Here is a 22,167-nt window from a genome sequence, read left to right as displayed (position 1 = left end):
TCTGTGGTGCTGGGGATCAAACCCAGAGCTTCACACATATGAAGCATTTGAATTGTCACTGTGCTACCTCCCTAACTTAAATCTCTATTTAATATCACCAAAACCAGAACAGCACTTGTAAGAGGGCAAGATATGTTTGTCTTTCCCAAAGCAAACTAAAAATAAAACAAAATATATGAAGACAGGACTACTCTTTGTCAACACCAGTCAGCTAGACTTCTGACGAGGTTTAATAAAACTTTATGAGTCATATAAGGCCTGGAAACAAAGTACTCATGGCCTGTTCTGGTCTAGTGTTATTTCATATGCATTTTCCTTCTACAGTCACCAGTTCCCTGAGATATGTCATTATTTTTCTACTTCTATTTATGAGTAAAGTAACACATATGGAAACTTATTTACATTAGCAAAAAATTAATGTTATCCTAAAATAGAATTTTTTCTTTAAATTTTTTTGTTGATTTAAATACTGAATTTCAGGAGTTAGGTGTAACCTCTCGATGTGTTTGACTATCACCACTTCCACCGTCAAAATGACCCTTCTGCTTATATTCTTGTCCTCCTCTTTCCCTCTGGGAACCACTTTAAGTTTTCTATTGAGTCTTGTAATTATATTTTTCCATTTTTTGCTTTAATTGCTTACATTTCACTTATGAGTAAAACTATGAGATAACTGTCTTTCACTTATTTTTTTTTTCACAAAGCACAATGACTTAAAAATCATTCATTTTGATCCAAAGGGCATAATGTTGTAGTGGTTACTTTTAGATGGCAGAACAGTATTCATTTCACAGAGTACCTAGACCACAGACTCCAGTATTTAGTCATCTATTGATGGGTATTTAGGAGGAATCCATGCTTTAGCTTCTATAAATAATGCTGCTGTGAACAAAGGGGCGCATACATCCTTTCAAATCAGTGTTTTCAAATGCTTCAGATAGATGCTGAGGAGTGCTATTGCTGGCTCAGATGGCATTTTCATCATTTTTAATAGAAATTTCCTTACCATTTTCTATAAATTAATGTGCAAAATGAAAAAACTAAACATTTCAATCACAATGCAACAATTTAAAGGCAAAGACTTCAATAGAGATCTTGGCAAAGAGCAAGTTATAAATGACAAGTCATCAAAAAATGACTTCTAAGACAGCCTCCAAGAATTGCATAGCCAGGGTTGAAGATAAATGGGCTTTTTTTCCCTTGTCCAAATTCCAAGCCTGAATCTTACCATTTTTCACACCCTCAAATAGGATGCTAAACCCTCGATTACAGACATTATAAAGTCAAGCATTTGGGGTAGACTAAGCCAGAATTATCTTGGCCTCATAAATAAGTATCAGCAACTGGGAATGAAGAACATAGAGTACTCCATTAAATGTGGGGATATGGTCAAGCCTTTCCTGATTCTGTCCAGAGTCCCTATAATCTGGGTGTTCACATGGAGTTCCTGTGTGGACATTTGGAGAATTTACAGAAACACAGAATCTACAGCTTACTGTGCCAGGACCTGGATTTTAGTAGTTTCCTAGGTAGCAAGCATGTACAGTGAATGCCTCCACTGAGGGGGCTTGGCTTAGGGCTTGCTCATCATTCATGTCCTGGAAATGTCTGCAGATGGAGTGGAAGATAGGATAGGATGTTCAGTGGGGTCCCTTTCTAAACAAAATCCTCTGATAGACCCAAAACTCATACTATCCTGCTGAGTGATGTAACAAGATGTTTAAGTAAGATTAATAAATTATAACACTGGGGATTTCTGTAGTCCACAACAAATATGGAGTTTCTTGTTTGGTTTTTGCAGGAATCACCCTAAGATTACTTGACCGTGCTGGCTAGATAGTCCAATGGAGCTCAGGTTATATGGTGCTGGAGACCACTGAGGCTCTCCTGGCAGTGATGGGAAGGCTTCGAGAATCATACTCACCAGTATTTGTTGCCACTGGAGCTATACTCAGTGGTGCTGGTGGAGAGATGGAGGGCATGCTGTGCCCAGAATGAAACAGATATGCTCCCTGTTGTTATCTCTACAGCTCTGAGTTTCTTATTAGAATCACTTCACCAGAATGCACCAACTTCTGATTTTTCAATACTGGAATTTAAACCCAGAACCTTACATATGCAAGGCATATATATTACTGTTGAGCAACACACACACACACACACACACACACACACACACACACACACACACACACCCTAACTCCTCCTCCTCCTCTCTCTTTTTCTGTCCTGTCTGATCTACTTCTCACAAAAAGCAAAGCATTAGGGATTAATTTAGCCCTTAACTTAGTACTTGTGAGATGAACAAATCAGTCAAGTCCAGACATAAACTGCTCACCTTGTAAGGACACCACTTTTGGACCTGCCTTTTCACAGAGACTAGCTTCTACCAGCTTTGACCTTTGAGCCCACATGCGCATGAGTGTGCAGGTGCATCTATATGTGGGTGTATGCATGTCGCATCTACTGATGAGGAAGGAAAGAAGATGCAGGGAAATGAAAGAAGGGACAGTGGCTGAAAGTTTCAATAAGCTGGCGACACTTGACAGAGATACTAAATCAAGCTACTTGCATGCTTCTGAAGCAACTTATGGTGCACCACCAGCATCATTCTCATTCTCATCAGTGCTGTCATTATTTTAATTTGACGTGATGTCTGCCAGCCTCTTTACTGTGTGTATCATCTTGGGACTTACAGCCCCTAGCTAGAAGGTTGCCCCTAGATGGCTGCCAGAAAACCGGCTACAAGAAGAGAAACAACACGGATCCAGAGGATGGAGAGGTAATTTTGAGTTCCACTAATGAGTGAGGTGACTCATGGTTGACTCAGACGAAAGAGGACTATGTGCAGGGGAGAGGGGAGGCAAGTGAGGGGGAGCGTGCTCTGAGCTCAAAGGAGCCCTGCTGAAACATAGAAATGGGAGCTGGGAGGCCAGGGACACGGTGTTATTTAGAGAACTGCTTGCAGCTCTGGCATTGGAGAGAGGAGCGGATCCTAAAAACAGAGGGAGAAAATTGTATTTGAAGCCAGAAATTGAGTTGCGAAGCCGGAGCTCTCTGTGCCTTGACAAACGTAAAACATCCACTATGACATTGAACTGCTCTTTGACAAATCTCAGACCACGAACTCAATTATCATCAGGTCCCCTGGCAAGGAGAGGTACATCAGGTACCACCCTCTATTTTTTCCCCTAATGATTTCATTTAGAAAATTGAACTTCTCTTGACTTTCTTTAGCACTTGATACTGAGAGAATGTTATGATACAGCCTGGGCTTATTACTCTTTATTCCCCCTGAATTTGAACAACTTCTTCTATACTAATGATTTATCCAGGCTTTCAATTTGAAGATTCCAAGGTCACATACTGATTGGTACAGCAGAGAGTAGCAGCATTGTCCTATATGGATCATGCTGAAAAGACGGCTCTGTTGCTGAAGGGCACAAATTGGTGAGGTGCTTGGATGGCAGCACAGACCAGAGAACAGTGATTTTGCATGTATTGAACAACCCACACAGATAGCCAATCCGTAACCTCAGCCTCACAAAGACAATGCAAACCAACTGTGCTATCTAAAATAAATCAGGGCTAATTATATATTTATATGTGATTGATTGAATGCCCACATAAATGCACTTCACCAGAATGGCACCAATGCGGTGGAAAAGCCAGTGAACTTTGCGAGAGAAGCTTGGCTCCTAAAGCAAAAAGTGTTTCAACTTTGCCTGCCCCCAACAGAATCAGGAGTATGGAAATGGTGGTTTTAAACTTGACCAACTAGTTTTCTGTGATCAGTAGCTATGCTATCTTTAATTTGGAGTGTTTTAAAAACATTATTAAACCTAGTATGTCTGATAATTACAAAAGCAACAAGAATGTTGAGTGGACTATTGAAAAAAGGCTTACAGGGACCGGAGATATAGCATGGAAATAAGGCGTTTGCTTCTCATGCAGAAGGTCAGTGGTTCGAATCTCGGCATCCCATATGGTCCCCTGAGCCTGCCAGGAGTGATTTCTGATCGTAGAGCCAGGAGTAACCCTTGAGCACTGCCAGGTGTGACCCCAAAACAAAACAAAACAAAAAGGCTTATGAGCATGATGGAAATTAAAAGAAATAATTATCTCTAAGGTGGAAAAAAAAAAACATCAGTAATGTCTGTGACTAAGAGATCAGTAGGGGTAATTTGAAAGACAGAGATTCAAAATATGTGAAAAATGTTGGTAAAGTCTATGCAATGCAGAGCAATCAATGAAAAAAATGTCAAAAAATAATGCATATGGCCATTTGGGGCGTGATTAGAGTACTAGTATCAACATCTAAATTTTAATTTGGGCAAGGGCTAAAAGTGAAGGAAAAAATGAGATTGTTTTTAAAGTTCTCATTCTGAAGCATCTTTAGAACACCAATGACAGTTCCATAGATTCAAGAAAGAAGGTGTACAGAAGAATAATACAGAAGACTGAAATAGCTCATGTGGTAGAACACATGCCTAGTGTATGTGAGTATATACTACTGGATATGGACGCTCTGAAAAGAAAATAAATAAATATCCTACTGGAAGCTGCTAAGGAGTTCCTTATGACACCGGGCAAAGCCCACCATAGGTCATCTTAACTGTTTTTGTTTGTTTTTGTTTTGTTTTGGGGCCACACCCAGCAGCACTCGGGGGTTACTCCTGGCTCTGCATTTAGAAATCACTCCTGGCAGGCTGGGGGGACCATATGGGATGCTGGGGATCGAACCGGGTCTGTCCTGGGTTGGCAGCATGCAGGGCAAATGCCATACCACTGTTCTATTGTTCCAGCTCAGGTCACCTTAATTGATTTCATTACTTATGAGTAGCAAAATCTATTTGGGAGAAAGAGGAATGGTTTAAGCTAAAAGATGTAAATGATGCCTAGTTTATAAGCTTTGAAGGACCATCCAAATTCTTTGTTGGAAAAATATTTATAAGCTTAAATTGTACTTTGTTTTTCTTTAATCTTATAAACAATCATTCAGAATTAATCTGCATACTTTTATCATGCTTTTAAATCTAACATAGAATAGAATAGTGGGAGTGTTTTTATTAATTAATTAAGACAATAGTTAAAATTATTTATTTATGTTTTGGTTTGAGGGTCACACCTTTCAGTGCTCAGGCCATACTCTTGTCTTTGTGTCTAGAAAATATTCCTGGTAGTGCTAAGAATGGTGGTGCCAGAAATAAAGCCAAGGTGTACCACATGGATGGCAAATGCCTAGCAAGTGCTTAATCCCTGCACTAACTAGCCTTAATTTTGTTGTTGTTGTTGTTATTAGGTCACACCCGGCAGCTCTCAGGGGTTACTTCTGGCTCTGCGCTCAGAAATTGCTCGTGGCAGGCATGGGGGACCATATGGAATGCCAGGATTCAAACCACTGTTCGTCCTGGATCGTCTGCATGCAAGGCAAACGCCCTACATTTCTCCGGCCCCTAGTAATATAATTTTCTATAATTGTGAAACTCATGAATATTTCCCTGAGGTAGAATTATAAAATTATTATGAATATTTAATTTGGGTAAATATGTAGACTAGTTTTATAAACATGTTCAAGATTTAACATATTTTCAAATTTTCTGATAGATAGAACAATTTTGTCAACTAATATCCTATCATTTCCAGGCGCCACTGGCATCCTAAATATTATTATTTTTATCTGTATGCATTTTGAGGAGGAAAATACTTTTAAATATTTATTTGTGGGCCGGAGAGATAGCACAGTGGCGTTTGCCTTGCAGGCAGCCAATCCAGGACCTAAGGTGGTTGATTTGAATCCTGGTGTCCCATATGGTCCCCCGAGCCTGCCAGGAGCTATTTCTGAGCAGATAGCCAGGAGTAACCCCTGAGCACTGTCGGGTGTGGCCCCAAAATAAAAAAAATTTATTTGATTGTTATTAAGATATCTTCAAATTACATTTTGTTTGTGTCCTTTGTCAATTTTTCTATTGGAGTAGTCACTATTCAATTGCTGTTTGCTATTGATCTTTATATTGAGAATATCCTGTCCCCCAAATGTTCACTGGTCTTTTAATTTTAATTTAGTGACCAAATTGTTTTATGTGTCCAAAATAGCATCAGTGCCAATTAATTCACTGGATTATGGGAAACTAAAAAAGAAAATATTTGTAAAAATGCCACAAAACATAAGGATTTTTAATCATATATTTCTTATACTAATGTTACTCATGTTACTCAGAAATCAAGAGCATATGTTGTAAGCCTAACATAAATTCCCCCCCCCCTTTTTGGCTCTGAGAGTATTTTACAAAGCAAAAGATTAATTTAAACCGTCTTTATTATACTTATTAGGAAAATTATGAAAATAAATCAGGTATAAGGCCAAAGTGATAGCATAACAGTAGAGCATTTGCCTTGCACACTGCCAACCCAGGACAGATGCAGGTTTGATCCCCATCATCCCATATGGTCCCCTGAGCCTGCCAGGAGCAATTTCTGAGCACAGGGTCAGAGGTAATCTGTGAGTGCTGCTGGGTGTGAGGAAGGAAGGAAGGAAGGAAGGAAGGAAGGAAGGAAGGAAGGAAGGAAGGAAGGAAGGAAGGAAGGAAGGAAGGAAGGAAGGAAGGAAGGAAGGAAGGAAGGAAGGAAGGAAGGAAGGAAGGAGGAAGGAGGGAGGGAGGAGGAAGGAAGGAAGAAGGAAGGAAGGAAAAAAAAAAAAAAAAGGAAGGAAGGAAGGAAGGAAGGAAGGAGGAAGGAAAGGAAGGAAGGAAAGGAAGGAAGGAAGGGAGGAGAAGGAGGAGGAGGAGGAAGGAAAGGAAGGAAGGAAGGAAGGAAAGGAAGGGAAGGAGGGAGGAAGGAAGGAAGGAAGGAAGGAAGGAAGGAAGGAAAGGAAGGAAGGAAGGAAGGAAGGAAGGAAGGAAGGAAGGAAGGAAGGAAGGAAGGGAAGGAAGGAAAGGAAGGAGAAGGAAGGAAGGAAGGAAGGAAGGAAGGAGGGAGGGAGGGAAGGAGGGAAGGAGGGAGGGAAGGAGTGAGGGAGGGAGGAAGGGAGGGAGGGAGGAAGGGAGAAAGAGAGACAGAAAGAGAGAGAAAGAAAGACAGAGAGAGAAAGAAAGAAAGAAAGAAAGAAAGAAAGAAAGAAAGAAAGAAAGAAGGAAGGAAGGAAGGAAGGAAGGAAGGAAGGAAGGAAGGAAGGAAGGAAGGAAGGAAGGAAGAAGAAGAAAGAAAGAAAGAAAGAAAGAAAGAAAGAAAGAAAGAAAGAAAGAAAGAAAGAAAGAAAGAAAGAAAGAAAGAAGAAAGAAAGAAAGAATAAACCAGGTATAAAACTACTCTGAGATCTGGGGCTAGAGCAATAGCACAGTGGGAGGGCATTTGCCTTGCACGCTTCTGACTAGGACCTACCCAGTTTGATTGCTGGGCATCCCATATGGTTCCCTGAGCCTGCAAGGAGCAATTTCTGAGCCAGGAGTAATCCCTGACTGTCGCCAGGTGTGCCCCCCCCCCAAAAGCCACCAAAATTCTGAGATCTTAGATGAGTCCACAAAGAAACCAGTTATTATATTATACTTCTGATTTGCTCTGGAAGTCCTAATTAATGCAACACAAGTTTTTCCTAAGGGAAAAAGAGCCATGTATGTCACTAGAGTTGTTTCAGGTTCTTAGATTGGGCCCTCCTCACCTCAAACAGGTCTTATCTCAAATTTTCTTTAACTTGAAAACAAAAAGTGACCAGTTATGAAAAACTTTCTCCAATACAAAAATGTTTTCAGTTTTAAACAATATGTAAAACAATAAATAACAAAATTTGCTGTTTCCATAATATGGCTCCACCCTCCCTTACTATGATTTGTATTTATGTCCATATCATGTTTCTTCAGCCAAATGCAAATGAAAACAAATAGTTAATATTACTATTGTTCCTCTTTTCATTATAAAAGGAACATAGGCATTATCCTCTTTTTTATCAAGTCTTTTATTTATCTTAGCTAGATTTAAAAAATTTTTATTGAAACCATTGTGAATTACTAAGTCCTTCATAGTTGAATTTCAGGCAAACAGTGACAGTGAATTAGGGCCATTCCTGCCACCAGTGCTGATGTTCTTCAATCATAGTTCCCAGCATGCATTCTGCTCCACTCTTAGCCCCCTGGCCTGCCAGTGTAAACAGGGGCATTTTAAGTTTAGATTGTTGTTGCATTAAGCCCTTAGGATGGACTTGGATGGTGGATGGAGGCCTTTGTCCTTAGTCTCAGGACCATGTGGCTCCATCCTCCATGAACCGTTAGGTCATCATCTTCAGATGGTCGCAGCGGGTATTGAACTCACAGACAGGCTTCATGAGAGATAACATCTTTATTCAGCCCTAGCCAACAGATGTGGATGCTAACCATTTAAGCATGCCATTAAGCATGCCATTCTTAGCTTGCCCTGCGTCTTAACTCCTTTCAGCATCTTCCCTCTGACCTTCTTGCGGCAAAGACCCTAAGGCCTTATTCCCTGGGTCAAAGCCCTTATCTAACCTCTCCAAGACGCCTCCCAGGAAATGGGAGGGTTCTAGCCGGTAAAAATAACGTAATATCCACTTCCCAAGACCCTTCCCAGAAATGGGCGGGTCTCAGGTAGATACACCTAAATCCAGGGTGGAGTTACAGATTGTTATCGTTTTGGTCACTTGAATCTATTGTTGTTGACTTTGGTTTGGATATTTAGTTCTGTCCTTTTATTTTCCCATCAATGTACCTGAGACCACTTGGCCCTTGGCCCCTATCTTCTTTTTCTTTTTAATTCGTGGAAAAATGCAGAAATATTATCCTCTTTTTTTAATAGAACAAGTATTTTTAATAACAGGCATTCAAAAAGATTTAATGGAAACATAAGATATGATGGTATTGGCACTTAATAAAAAAAAAGTCCTATGACATTATGATGCTCACAGCTGGAGAGTTGGCAAAAGACTTGCTTGTCAGCCACCATACCTGTTTCTTCTTTTTCCAGGGTCCACAACTAGAGTGCGTTTGTTATTGTCTTTGCTGCTTGTTTGTTTGTTTGGGGGGCATCTATGCTTATGGTGCTCTATGTTTAGGAATCACTCCTGGGGTGCTTGGGGGACCACATAAGGAGCCAATAATTGAATCCAGGTCAACCACAATGCAAGGCAGTGTCTTACCAACTGCACTATCTGTCTGGAAGTGGTGGAGTGGGGAGAGGAAGAGAAGGAAGTGGAGGAGGAGGAAGAGGAGGCTACTGACAATCAGGAACACCACTTTGGATATTATATGAATGAGAAATGAACTTTCTGTCATATCTGAGTTATTACACTTATTTAGGCTTGATAGTAGGTTTAATACATCAGATGCTTTCCTTTAATGCAGACAACAATGTAAAAGACCCTCTAATTCCATAACTGGATATGTCAAATGATTAATTAAAAAGTTTGTATGAACATAACCAGTACTTTAACACCTCTGGATAAAAGGTGTTCACCTTATTAATTTTTATGCTATTGGTCATTTTAATCTATTTTAATAATTTTGTTTTAACATTAAATATTATATTAATATATCATACAATTTATTATGTATAATATTATGTTAATATAATAACTATTGATATAAACATTACCATATTTTCTGGTGTATAAGACGACCGGGCGTATAATTTTACAGTTAAAACATAGGTTTAGGCCTATATTCGCTGTATGACAGAACGTTCCTGAGCTGCAACTGTATGTACCACAGTGAGCCAATCACAACAAACAAAGGTTCAAAGGTAATAGACTTCCTCTCTGACTCTGGCCAATCCGAGCAGGATTTTTACAGTGTAGATTAGGGTACAGAACGCTGTATAATTTGCATGCATAAAAAGCTTGCTTGGATTGGCTGAGTTAGAGGTGGTCCGAGCAGCCTTGCAGTGATTGGTGCAGGATCGAGTTGGAAAATTCATTTCGTGGCAATATTCAGACGATTTTCGTTTAGCGGCATATCGAAACGTTTTTCGGGATATACTCAGCATATAAGACGACCCCTGATTTTCGGTTGACTTTTTTTTTTTTCATTTCAAAAGTCATCTTATACGCCAGAAAAAATGGTAATAATATTTTAATAAATTTAATCTATTGAAACTACGTATTGAACTATTGGAAAATTACTCAGACAGAGCTTAAAAAAAACATCATCCTTTAATTTCTAACAGTTTACTCCTACTTTTTGAAGTCATAGAAAGTAAGTTGGAGCTCTCTTCAAAACATCTTTCCAATTTGGTCTGCCATAGTGGGCCTAGTGGTTCAGTATTCTGGCAGGTGATTTGGGGCTCTGTAACCACTAGGGCTACATACAATTATGCTGGGTAGGGATGGGCAAAAAAAGGGCATGCAGGACTAAGGATCGAACTTGAGTCCTTGTCCTTGAGTATGTAGAGCTCACGCAAGATATTCTTTGTGAGAATTTTTTTACTATTTTTACTATTATTATTGTTTTACTATTATTATTATTATTATTATTATTATTATTATTATTTTATGAGTACTTTTTAACATATTTTCTTTTTTTCTGCCCCACCCCTTCTTCACATATTTTCTATACCAAATCCTCTGGTCTCCAACATGAATAGTCCAAAGATATTTAATTATTCTTCTCAGGCTAAGTTACTATATGTTTTACCATCTTTTTCCTCCTCTGGACAGATTTGGATTTGTTATTGTGTTCCATTCAATGGGTACTCTGGACAGAAAGTCAAATTCTTAGCAAGCACTGAGCAAACCATGAGTAGTACCAGCACTTCCTCTTCATCAGAATTCCACATTTCCACTCATGCAACTAAATATTTTTTAATATCTTCACAATATTTAAGGTAGCCATGTAAGTTGTTGACTCATTTTGAGCTTGTGTGATTAAGCTTCCTACTTCTTCTCTCACTTTCCTTTCCCTTACCCACAACATACATACATTCTCCTCGTGTCCTTTGACAAATCACCTCCCTTATCTGGGATTTATTTGTCACATGAAAAAATGAGGTTGTTGAACCAGATGATTTCTGAGGCCCTCCCCCACTGTCCTAGTATTCTTTGAATCTAAAACAGGAAGTTCTCAGAGTGTTCTCATTGTACTTTTATAATAGAAACTCTAACAGTACTAGAGTATACATATACCTGGAAACAACATGAAACCACTCAGGTAATGTCCTGCCCAGATAGTGTGGTAAGTAACATATACCTACAAAGGCCAAAGGTGTGTACTTCATATAGTGATTAAGTGCTGATTAAGTGAGAACGTAAAGTACAAGTCCTGGAAAAACTGTGCAAGCACAAGGGGGATAAGGGTATGGTTGTCTCTGAAAACTCTCACTTTCCAACGGAGGGGTGTAGTGGGGTAGATAACCTTCAAAGTGGGGGATACATTTTACTCAGCAGGAAGCCTGGTTTGATGGATGTTTTGTCAATTTTGACATCTCATTTCACAAAACCTTGAAATGTATTAAGCAAAAAAAAAAAAACAAAAACAAACGAACAAAAAATCCAAACCACCACCACCAACAAAACCCAGAGTTGTAAATAAACATGCTGATTGAGGAGTCAGACCATGTTTCCATGGCTCTATCATCTACGAGCAGATATTTTAGCTGATTAATTTCTCCTAATATTTCTGCCTGACAAACCTCCATCTATGTCTGCGAAGCTGGACCATGTTTCCACCCTAGATCAAGCTCCCCGGCAGTGTTAATATTTGACCTCTTTTGAAAAAACTCATTGCCAGTATTAAAGCCCGATCTGGGCACACACCCCATTGGGGCCTGCATTTCCTGTGGATGATGCATTGGTTTCCTAGGTGACGGCGGAACGGAATAGACCTGTTAGCTGGTGGCTTCTGACTCACTCACTGCAATGGACGTCACAGGATCGTGGCGGAACAAGTGGATGCTGATAAAAGCAGGGAGCAGCGGGGCATTAATGGTTAAAACCACCCCATTGTCACAGCTCTTCCTCCCACTCAGAAGCCAGAGGACAGTCATAAATAACAGCTCTCACAAAACAAGAGATTGGAAACCGAACTCTTTGTCGTGAAGAACACAGGGATGCTGGTGCTGTTCAAAGGGCCTCTGAGAGTCACTCTGCGCGGTGCTGGGTATGTGCGTATGTGTTGGGAGTGAGAGGATTAGCACTCCTGAAAAGCCGTCCTCAAGGATCATGAAATGTCAGGGATTGAACCCAGGACTTTGCACGCAAGTCATGTGTCTCATAACTTCAACCACAAGCTCAACTATACCCCCAAATTATACTCCTCCCTCTGATTAAGATTTCTCTCTTTTTTTTTTTCCTCCACCCCATGTCCTCCTCCTCATTTGGAAATACCAGGATTCTCTAATGAAAACAGAAACTGAAAATGGAGGTTGAAGGGTGGGAAAAGAGTAAAGACAAGTCTCAAACTCACTCAAAGACTGTTTACTAAGTGATAGCTCTTTTGAGGTCTTACATTTGTTTCCTAAAAGGGTAAATGAAACTTACAAGGAACTCATGAGTTCATGAATCTGAACCCAGAAGAAAGAACTACTTTCTGTCTGAGCAGTGAATCATCAGAAAAAATGGGATTTCATGCTGTTTACACACGCATGCACACATACCCCTGGGAGACAGAGAGAGATATTAACTTTCTTGTTCTTTCTTTTGCTTACAGCTGATTCCAGCAAGAAGCTTTGCCCGCCTGGAATATCACCAAGAGTACTATTTTCCTTCACATCCGAACCTCCTGAAGATGGAATAGATTTTTCAGATTCTTGAATTTCTTAAATGACCAAAGAACCTATAGGTTCTCCACTGGAGATAATGCATCTTGTTTTCCACACTGCCTTGAGGGATGCTTTAAATAGCACCAGCCAGCATCCGAATGAATTAGACAGCAAATGTAGGTTAGCTTTATTTAGACGAATAAAGACAAGCAGAGAAAGTTGTCTGGTTCAAGGGCGGTGCAGCCTGACATAACAGCATTCCTCAGAGGAGGGGGAATTGTTTTGGGAGAAAGATATTTGGAGCAAAGAGCAAAGTTCCTTGGATTATCCAGGTGAAGTGTGGCTCAGAGCTTTAGCAGGAAAGAGCCAGAATCAAGGCTGGACTGCCATACTTGGAAAAAAAAGGGCTAGATATTTAAAACTGCACCTCACTTCCCTAAATTCACACACACACACACACACACACACACACACACACACACACACACACACACACACACACACACACACACACACCTCTATCCTTCTCTCTTCTCCGGCTGTTTTGGGAACATCATCAGATAAGGCATGCATCACAGAACATAAACTGGGCTAGAAGATTGATGATTCTCTTTGGAATGGGATGGGAGATTCTTTGCAAGTTCTGAGTCAGATGATGGGTCCTGATGGAGGGTCCCAGAGAAGTGGAAGCCCCCAAAGCAGAGAGGCTGGCAAATTGGGGGGCATCCAGTCATGAAATAAAAATGTAGATGCTGGAAAACTAGCTGGAGTCAAAGAAGCTTTTCTTCCCATCAACCCTCAAATATCTGAAAATAAACATCTTAGGACAGGCCAGAAATCCAGGGAATAAAAAGATAACATTTCCTGTGATGTTATGGTTCCCTTATCTTTGTTATTTTTCTCTGGCTTCTTGTTATTGACAAAAATCAGCTGATACTTGATGTCAGATTGTAGCCCTCTTAATATCCAAAAGAAAAACCACCATTTATAAATATATTTATATATTTATTATATATATGTATCATATTATATTTATTATAAAATATGTATGCGCTGGAGCAATAGCACAGAGGGAATGAAATTTACCTTGCATGCAGTCAACTCAGGTTCAATTCTTAGCACCTCAAATGGCCTGCCAAGCCCTGCCAGAAATGATCCCTAAACACAGAGCTAGGAATCATCCATAAGTACAACAGGGTGTGACCTAAACACCAAAATAAATAAGTAAAATAAAATATAAAATGATCTCCTGAGCATGCCAAATTATACTCAAAACAATTTTATGTTCCTCGTGTAATGATAAATTGAGATTTGTAAATTTTTTTCAGAAAGTCTAAGTAAGAAATTATATTTACATAGGTTTCCATCCCTCTCCAGACTGATTCATTAGATATTTATTTTCTTTTTCAAATATCTCCTAACTTCTGGAAATTTTACATCTTTGCATATCACCGAGGCCAAGATGATGGGAGAATTTCATGTGATATCTCTGTCCTGAGGCAGTATTTAAGTTTCATTTTGAATTAGATTTTGGAAAATTTATACAAATCACTTAAATAATATATATTATTATAGAATTATAATATTTTGTTTATATTAATGTTTTATTATTCATTATATATGTTAATAATTTATAATTTGCTCCTTTATCTCCTTCAACAGTCATTTACTATGTTCTTACTATATCAAATGAAGAAACCATTAGCCTGACTTTGCTTTTCTTCATTGCCAAGAGCTTTTCTGCGCAAATCAGTTCCTCTTTAAAATGTCCACCACAACGCCATTCATTAGTTACAGCACACAAATAAACAGTGTCTTTGGCTGGAAAGTGCCATTTAGCACTATAAGAAAAGCACACAAAACTTCTGAGTTCACTGTCTTCAAACTCAATTTGCTTTTAACTATTTGTGAGATCAACAGAGCAGTTGATTATAATTCTTCAAAGGCAAAGGGAAGCCAATTCCTATGATTGTATTTATCAAGCAATCAATTGCAAAAACTCACAGGAGACCTGAAGCAAAACTTAGTCTAATATTATATGAACTTTTAATAAAACCTTCTCACCTAAAGCCAGTCATATAAATTTTTCATTTGTAGGGTTTAAGAATCTAATCACAAGCTGAGGAAATAACTCAAAGGACTGGAACCTAGAAGGCCACAAGTTTGATCCCTGGCACTGAAGGCTCCTCTGAGCACAACTAGATGTAACCCTGATAGTCCTCAGAACTGCCAGACTCTAGCAGCAAGTACCATGTTGCCTGACTTCTGAATGGGACCAAGTACCATTGGGAGTTGACCCTGGGAGGTCCCAGCTCCAAAAATATATCCCAATAGAAGCAGATCCAGTGCAGGGATTAAGGTGCATGGCTTAAATGTGACTCTGGATTTATCCTCATTACTCATTGGTCCCAATGAGTATTACTGGGGGTGACCATTGAGTTCTCAAACATCATAAAAGTGGCCTGGATAATCCTCAACTTGACAGGGCTTGAGCAAGACCACAACCCTGAACCCATGCATTCAAGCACCAACCAACCTAGCCAAACAAAAATCAGGAGAGATTCTAGGACTCCTTAAGCACTGCTTGGAAATGCTTCACCCCTAGAAAATTATACTTATTAAAATGAAAACTAAGGCCGGAGAGATAGCACAGCAGTAAGGTGTTTGCCTTGCATGCAGCCAACCCTGGACAGACCCAGGTTCAATCTTCGGCATCCCATATGATCCCCTAAACCTGTCAGGAGTGACTTCTGAGCACAGAGCCAGGAGAAACACCTGAGCATTGCTAGGTATTGCCCAAAAATCAAAAGAAAAAAAAAAGAAAAAAAAAAACTAATCTGGGTCAGAATGATAGTAAAGCAAGTAGGGCACTTGGCCTTGCACTCAGCTAATCAAGGTTCTATCCTTGGCACTTCATATGGTCCCTAAGTCCTGTCAGGAATTATTCCTGAGTATAGAGTCAGACATAAGTTCTGAGCACCACAGGAATGGCTCCCCAAACAAAAAATAAATAAAAATAACATTAAAACTATTCCTTTACTCCTTTTAAGTTAAATGAAATGACTAACCTGCATAAGTGGAGAAGAAAAAACTTTAAACATTCTTAGGATATTTAATTCTTGCTCTAACTTTTTAATAATTTCTTTATTATTAAAATATCTATTAAAATTTCTCAATGTGTACTACTAATAATGAGGTATGTTCCTTTGAGGGCAGAAAGATACCACAACAGGTAAGGCCCTTGCCTTGCATATGGCTGACCTGAGTTTAGTCCCCAGCACCCCTATGGTCTCCTGAGCCTGCCAGCAGTAATTCCTAAATGCAGAGCCATAAGCACCATTGCACCCAAACAAAAACATGGCCACTAAACAAAAACAAAATAAAAATTTTCCTTAGAAAGTCATTTTCAGAACTTGAGATTGTTTTTTTTCAGTATTTTTAAATTCCAATTTAAAAACTCTTTTAAATGAAGGTAGATGACAAAGTTATAATCACTAATCTCATAAGGTGGATTTTGTATCTTAATAAAACTATAGGAGGCTGGAGATGTGGTTCAGTAGTATAGAATGTGTTTCACACTTATAAGATCCTGGGATTGTTCCTTGGCACCTCAAATAATAAGAACAACAATAACAATAATATTAAGAACAGGGCTTGGAAGATAGAACAAAGGCTGGGCTCAGTCTCTGCATGTAGAATATGATCTCTGACTCAGTGTGGTCTCCAGAACACTGCTGGCAGTGGCCCCCAAACAAACTAAAACAATAATAGTAAATTAAATGAAAACATTTATGGCAGGAATTGAAGAGCTAGTACAGGGGTAGGGTAGGCCACTTGCCTTGATCCCTGGGTTCCCCCAAGTACTGCCAAGAATGACCAATGAGCAGAGAGCCAGGAGTCAACTCTGAGCACCACTGGGTGTGACCCCGAAACAAAACAATCATTTATTAGCAATGCCTTTTGTTTGATTTCTGGGTTGTCCATGTTTTATGCATTAAATAGTAGTATTTCACAATTTTAATAAAGCTGTAAAGAAGAAAATCTTGTCATCATATTTGGCTCAATAAAATGAATCAAACATTTTATTTTCATTTTGTGACATTTGTGGTGGTTCAGCATGACATTGGCATTCTTCCTTTTCTGATGCAACTTCCTCCCTGGTGTTGTTTGGGTTGAGGTTATTTCAGGGTTCCCATTGCTCAGTGCAGACTGCATATGAGATCCAGAGCACTGGCCTTGTTTTCTCAAGATATACCTCTGTGTGCTGTGGCAACGCCTACAGATCAACATCTAGCCCAATTGGCCACCTGGGCCCCACCCTCAAACTCAGAGGCAGGCAGACACAGGTACTCCAGAGCACATACTCAGCTCTGCCTGGGGCCTCCAGCTGTTCCCCAATTTTGGCAACAAAAGCAGCAGCAGAGCTTCCCCTGTCCCTTGTCTGATGGGAACCAGCACAAATAACATGGCTGCAGCCAAGGAAGAAATGAAGTTGCCTGAACCAAAGAGAAGATGCTGCCTTAGGGTAAAGTCAGTTGAGCCAGATGTGCCAAGTATATAGTGAGCAGTGGGAACTGACACCCACCCCCCACCCCCCGTGTTTGTTGATAGGTATGTACAATTTAAATTGCAAGGCTCAGCTCAGAACTCCTTACTTTCCAAAGTGTTTCCAGACACGCTGACTGTGCCTTCCTCTAGCTTCATACGATCTGTGTCTAGTTAAATGCTATTTCTCCTCTCTCCTCCCACAAACTTTTACATTGGGAAATTTAAAAATCACAGTACCTTGGCTAATTCATCTTTTGTCTTTTCACATGTTACACAAAGGCCTTGGATACATGTTGGATGAATGGAGGCGACTCCTCCTGTCCATGAGTGAAAGCGGTGCCTGACTTTTGGTAGAAAGGTGAAAAGAAGGAGGTTAGTAGGTGCCTCTCTTCCTTTATATATGAAGTTGGTACTGTGAGGGCAATTGTCCCAAGACCTGGATTTATTCCAGTAGGTTTTATCCAGCTTACAAGTCTCCAAGTGTGAATGAGGAGGAACTTCTATGCAGGAAGATAGATTAGCTGCAGTGGGGACATGTGGCATGGATGTAGGTATTCAGCTGACGAAAATCATTCATATTTCAGAGTAAAATGCTGCAACATTTCAAATGCTTTAATACCAAGGAAGAGGAAGGATAAGAAAAAAAACTGTTTTCATAAAAACATAGAAATGACATTTTTGGGGTGAAGTTTGGAGAGATAGAATGGGAGATTGAATACTCACTATTACATATGGGCGCCTGAGCACCTCCGGAAGTGACCTCTGAACACAGAATGAGGAGTAAGAGGTGAGTATCCCCTCACAGTACCGCCTTTCCCTCAGTCCCACCAAAAAAGAGATTTCTTTGAAGGGGTTACACTCCTGGCTACACTCTACTCCAGGGGGGCATGTAGTGCAGGGGAGCAAATCCCCATAAGATACATGTCCATTCCCATGACAAAGATCTTGTTGCTTTCATTTTGACAAATGACGAAAGGGAAGTGTATAAAAGATAAGAATTAGGAAATCATCCCAGTCCAGATGACTAGCAAAGTTTCTATGGGAATGCCAAGCTGTCTGACCCTTAAATCCTCTTTCACTCATCTCTTCTCAAGGGCTTGTAGTTTTTTCTTCCAAAATAATGGTATGGTGTTAGAGAGAGAGAGTACAGAAATTTAAGTGTTTGTCTTGCATGCAGCTGACCCAGATTCCTTTCCCATCCCCATAAATTCCCCAAGCCACTAGGAGTGATCCCTGAGCACTGAGCCAAGCCCTGAACAGTTAAGTGTGGTCACCAAACAAACAAACAAACAAAAAATTAAAATAGTGGTATCCGCTTTTCAGAGATAGAAAAATAAAGACTATAATTTATTGTGCATGGGTCATGGGCCACACATGAGATCATAGGCATGGAGGACTGACCCACTTTCCAATCAGATGTCTGTAGAAAGCTGCCATCTCTTACATTCAATATGGATCTCATGAAGAACAATGCCATGAGAAGTAAGGAAAGGAAGATTCTGGTGGTGCAGTTAAGGCTAGAGAAACTTTACAGGATAGAGAAAATAGCCTTTGAGGGAATTCAAGGAGAGTCTGAGTCTGGAACACTGCCATGTAAGGGGGCTTACAAGGGAGAAGGTTCAGGTAGATGGGAGACAGACCATGGAAGGCTTTGAAGAAGAGTCTCATCTTTGAAACTGGAAATCCAGTTTAGAAGAAAGAAAAGATCTAATGAAATCCTTGACTAAAATATCCCAAATCATTGGCAAAGCCAGCCTGCGTTCAGATCACATATGACTGCATCCCCCTCCCAAAATCCCACAAAGCAGATAAAATATAGAGCATCAATCTTTATCATCAAGAAGCAAAAAGACAGATCTACGATCCTTTTTCGGTTCATAAGTATGATGATTGGGTATTCACACATACATGTTGATCTGTACCTCCTTTAAACCTTGTTACCATGTCAGCACATTACCCTTCTGACATGTAGAAGGAGGAGGAAGAGGAGGAGGAGGAGGAGGAGGAGGAGGAGAAGGAGGAGGAGGAGGAGGAGGACAGATCTGCTTCCCTCGGATCTGCTTACCTCTGAAGAACCTTGACAAACCTAGGGGGAAAATGTTAACCCACCACTGGTATGCAGCCTGCCCCCTTCCTTAGTCATCAGACAGGGCTCATCCCTTCCTCCCAACTGCCAAGGGGACCTCTGATCCCCCCACACCTGGGGTGGCCTGTACAACCTCCTCTTCCCATATTGAAAGCACCCAGTAGGGAGGCGAACTTGCCTCCACTTCCTTCCAGTCCAGAACCAGCCCCTGTGCTTGCTTAACTGTTCTCTCACCTCCACGCACTAGACAAATGCCAAACCGGGCACTGGATTCTGATGGCTTAATTGAGTTAAAAGGGAAAGTACATATCTTCTAAAAGCCTCTCCATGGTTCCCGAGTGGCTATCAGGGCTCTGAAAGCCAGCAGCAGCCTCAGTTCCCGTGGTAGGGAGGAGCAGAATGATTTTCCTAGCAGAGGATTCAGAAGCACTGAAACTCAGCAGTTCTCAAAGACTGCAGAAAGGGCTTGTTTACATTTTTCTCTTGGGCTGAAACCCATCTATTTAAACTTTAACCAGAGGCAATTATAAAACCCTGGGCAAGCCAGGGATGGTAGTGTGCACAAGACAGGGAGACAGATGCCAACAGTCTGGAATTGACGGAAGAAAGAATATTTTGAGAGAGAAAAAAAGAGTCAAGAAAGAACAAAAAAGGGAAGGTTCTGGAAGCAGAAGGTGTCACCTAGGAGAAGCAGGAGGGAAGTGTGAAAGGAATGAGAAGTAGAGGTGGGCAGGAGGGACCAAACTTGTCCTCAAACCATTAGGTCAGTGTCCAGCCAGGAAGCACTCAACTGTTTACACCTTTTTCTCTCTTGGGTCAAAAGTGCATTAACCCAGGAATCTGATTGCCACGCCTGGAGCAGACACACCCTGCCTGCCAGGACACAGACCCTCTTCCCCGAAGGCCAAGCCTCCTCTTCCATTTAGCTTTTCCTGGCAAAGGCCCACCTCCAAGCCTGATGAGCTTTGAGTGACAGTACAGGAAATACCCCTCCTTGATAATGAGGATGTTGCAGACCTGACGTAACACTAGGCTCTCACACACATATACAAAGGTGGAGCAATCTGCCAAAAACCAACTGCCCTTGGCTGTTTGTTGTTTGTTAAGGTTATTTTTTCACTTTGGAATTTTTTAATTAGTAAATTTTTTAATGGAATCACCATGAGTTCCATGTTACAAAGTTGCTCATGATTTGAGTTTTGGTCATTTGGGGGTTTTGAATATCCCTATTTAAATGCAAATGCTCTGTGAGAAAAGCCTTGTACCCCCCCTCCAATGGTATCAGCCTCATTCTTGGCTTTAGGAGAATGGATAGAGAGGGCCTAGAAGATTCCAGAGTGGGACAGATTTCTCTGTTGAAGTCAGAGTTCACAGGAAGGAAACTAAAAGCCAAGTTCATTCTAACTGCCTGTGAAACCACCTCTGCTAACCCAGCTCTGACTAAGAAAAGCATTTGGGACAGCTAGTGGAAATAGAGAAGGTCAGAGGACTTGATAATATTCTAGTCCAGGACCTCACACGACCTATCAAGCCAAGGAGGTCACACGCATGGCCTTTCTCCAGACCCATCTGCCACATTCAGCAGAGGATCTGTTCTGCAGTGGTGAGCAGCATGCTTCAGGCCAGCCTGCCTCTCAATAATGCATTATGTCCAAGCCCTTCACCAGGCTGAGTCCTCTCCTGATTGGGAACAGAGCTCAAGGTTTGCAGCCTGGCTATTTTTTTTTTTTTTTTGCTTTTGTGTCACACCCAGCAGTGCTCAGGGGTTATTCCTGACTCTATGCTCAGAAATTGCTCCTGGCAGGCTCATGGGACCATTCAGGATGCCGGGATTTGAAACACCAACTTTCTGCATACAAGGCAAATGCTTTACCTCCATGCTATCTCTCCAGCCCCCTGAAATATTTCTTATAAGAAGATAAAATTGTCACTTCTTTTTTTGATTTCTGGGTCACACCCAGTGACGCTCAGGGGTTTACTCCTGGCTATGTGCTCAGAAACTGCCCCTGGCTTAGGGGACCATATGGGACGCTGGGGGGTTGAACCATGGTTCGTACGAGGTCAGCTGTGTGCAAGGCAAATGTCCTACTGTTGCGCCACCACTCCGGTCCCCAAGAGTGTCACATTTTATGTTTCTTCTACAGATGCTGAAGCTGTTTCGATGAAAGTTGGTATGTATAGCCATTGTTTTTTTGCACCCTTGTCCCCAGAGAAAGGTCTAATACAGATATGTTCTCAGGATGGAGAAGCACATGACTGCAAGCATCTATGCCCAGAGCTGCACTAAAATTTCAGAAGGAGACTCACATTGCCTAGCACCTAGCAGAAGGTGTTATCCCTTAAAATAAGATGAGAGATTTTATAAAATCAGGCATTCTCCAAAGAAAATTCTGAGTGGCTCTATAAAAGCCAGAAAGGTAAAATCTAAGACTTTCAGCACTGCAGACGTCCTTGAGACGTGCCTGATATCACTCCCGAGCACAGAGTGAGGAACAGCCCCTAAGCACTTCCAGAGTGCTTATATATATAATAATAGTTAAATAACTAAAAGCAAAGACTAGCGGGGCCGGGCGGTGGCGCTGGAGGTAAGGTGCCTGCCTTGCCTGCGCTAGCCTAGGACGGACTGCGGTTCGATCCCCCGGCGTCCCATATGGTCCCCCAAGAAGCCAGGAGCAACTTCTGAGCGCATAGCCAGGAGTAACCCCTGAGCGTCACAGGGTGTGGCCCAAAAACCAAAAAAAAAAAAGCAAAGACTAGCGTGTCCATTTATGTGGGCTCATAACAAAGTGCTCCTGTTTATTAGCTGTGTGACCTTGACTTGTCCTTCCCTGCTT

General features: G+C 40.9%; 1 protein-coding gene and 1 non-coding gene across 4 annotated transcripts in view; one reads left to right on the top strand and one right to left on the bottom strand.

The window, feature by feature from the left end:
* The window catches only part of MKLN1 (muskelin 1), a 393,778-nt gene that overhangs the window by 260,165 nt on the left and 111,446 nt on the right, over nucleotides 1–22,167 (bottom strand). The gene's annotated exons all lie outside the window — the stretch shown is intronic.
* LOC126033283 (small nucleolar RNA U13) lies at nucleotides 19,110–19,214 on the top strand. The gene has a single exon (XR_007504397.1). It is a non-coding gene; the product is annotated as a small nucleolar RNA U13 (small nucleolar RNA).

Source organism: Suncus etruscus, chromosome 1 (genome assembly GCF_024139225.1).
Source record: "Suncus etruscus isolate mSunEtr1 chromosome 1, mSunEtr1.pri.cur, whole genome shotgun sequence".
NCBI lineage: Eukaryota > Metazoa > Chordata > Mammalia > Eulipotyphla > Soricidae > Suncus > Suncus etruscus.
Note: the sequence above shows the minus strand (reverse complement) of the source record. Positions and strands in the feature narration are given on the sequence as shown.